A 1,903-nucleotide genomic window follows, 5' to 3' on the forward strand; every position below is an offset into this window, starting at 1 on the left:
TTGTTGGTGCATATGCTTCATAGCTTCTGTTGTATTGTTGTATGTTTGTATCTTTCTCCTTTGTTGCAGTTGGGGAAATTTCCTGTCAAGGACAGCGTTGATGTTAAATAGTTCGAAGCAGTTTCCCAGTAAATTTTTGTACTTTGCTTGTGCCTATTTGATAGTGAGATTTTTTAGGGTGATTATCCTTTTAATTGCGTAGGCCTTGATTCTTGCTGGGTAGTCTTTGTTTGTAGCTTGATGGTTCCCTTTGCAATTTACGCATTGTTCCTTGCTGCACTTTATAATGTTAGCGTGCGTAATTACAAATTTTGCGCTGATCGAGTTTATCTGCTTGCAATGCTGTGTGAAATGGTTTGAACTGGAGCAACGGTAGGTAAATGGTTTCACCTTTATCTTGGTGTAGGCGAACGTTACTTCCCCCTGTACTTCCAGACCATCAAACACTATTTTAACTCTCCGTGTGAGAAACTTCATCCCCTCCTGTGTCCTGTTCACTCTCATTGTTTTCAGGATTTTTATTGGTGATACAGTGTTTTCCTTTAGCTCCTCTTCCGTAATATCAGCTGGTATGTCGAATATTATGCTCTATTTTAGATACAAAGTGGGCAAAAATCTTCGCTTCGTATTGCTCGCTTATTTTTTCACAAAATTTTTTTGCTGCTTTCCTGTTTTTAAATGTGATTTTGTAATTTCCAGAATGTCCTCCGTTTTGTTACCCTGTAACCATTTGTTTACCGAGATCGCGTCAATTGGTACTCTTCTTTATCGTTTTTGGTTTTTTTGTCTAGGTACACAATATAGGATCCTTTATGGGTATCGTTGTACTTATAGTTTACGTGGGTCGGTCGCATCTTTTGTTCCTGCGTGTTTGGTGTATTGCCTGCGGATTGTTTCGTTGTTGTTTTTCTTCGGCTATTGCTTCGGCTCCTTAGGTTGTTATTGGCTGGGGAGCTGCCTGACTTCTCGTCTTCGAGGTGCATTTTGTTTGTTCTTGTCTTTATTTTAACTCTTTTAATTTGTGTCTGTATATTTGTAGTATGCCCGTTTTTTTTAATTCTTTGTTGATATAATTTATACATATATTTGTTTTCATTTTTTTCTTTCAAGTTTAGTGTTGGTTGCTCTCGAGTACACGTCTATTCACTATCACTGTTTACTCGCCTATGAGTTGAATTTTTTATGTGTTTGTTGGTATTTAATTCTGATGTGCATTGTATGTAGAGCTGTATGGTTAAATTAAGAATACCTGGAAAACATTAAGTTATTAGTGTTAATAATATTTATATTCAAATTCAAAACTCACCTGAGAGGAATGTTGTGGGTTTAAAGGGCATCTTAAAGAATAGTCAAATGAAAGAAGGACAACAGCAAGGCATACTAGTTACATATGTATAGGCATACCATAATATTAGTTAGTGTGTGCTTCTCTTGTTGTTGTAACGGGTTCCTAATCACCATTAGGATGGTAAGGATCAGTTAAGTTGTCATCGAGGTTATTGAACGGTAGGCCCAGAAACGTGCTGTTTCGACGGCCTCGGACCAAAGGGTATACGGTGTCAGATGTGTAGGGTTAGCGATTCATCTAGCGTGCTTCTCTACGTTAATGCTGATAGTTGTAAAATCCGTATATGTTTTTTTGGAAGAAGTGGTTTTCATGGTACTGATCATATTCAAAAGCTATGAAGGTAATACACGTCGTTTTTACAATTTAATGACAACTATTTTTAGGAGTTTATAAGAATACCTGTAGTGAATACTTTTTATGTGTTGAATGTAAGTTTTAATGCCACAAAAATTTGGTTCCAAATAGTGTGAACACCCTTTGTGGTATTTATTTAGTAAAAATATTTTATTTTTTTTATTTTTAGCTTTCGAAAAAAAGCAAAACGTATTTTTTTTA

The 1,903-nt window shown here is 35.9% G+C and overlaps 1 protein-coding gene across 4 annotated transcripts in view; it reads right to left on the reverse strand.

The window, feature by feature from the left end:
- Window positions 1-743: 743 nt before the first annotated feature.
- The window catches only part of LOC108967572 (protein twisted gastrulation), a 3,226-nt gene continuing 2,066 nt past the window's right edge, over window positions 744-1,903 (reverse strand). Inside the window, exons 2-3 of one of the 4 annotated variants that reach the window (XM_018931087.1) lie at window positions 1,405-1,680; window positions 744-1,226 (exon numbers count right to left, since the gene is read on the reverse strand). The gene's annotated coding sequence lies outside the window, so the exon portion shown is untranslated. Of the gene's footprint in view, window positions 1,250-1,306; window positions 1,681-1,903 lie in introns of all 4 variants that reach the window. The other 3 variants (XM_018931088.1, XM_018931086.1, XM_018931089.1) reach the window with 3 other exon arrangements.

The sequence above is a fragment of the Bactrocera latifrons genome, unplaced genomic scaffold (genome assembly GCF_001853355.1).
Source record: "Bactrocera latifrons isolate USDA-ARS-PBARC rearing strain unplaced genomic scaffold, ASM185335v1 scaffold_19, whole genome shotgun sequence".
NCBI classification, from domain to species: Eukaryota; Metazoa; Arthropoda; class Insecta; order Diptera; family Tephritidae; genus Bactrocera; species Bactrocera latifrons.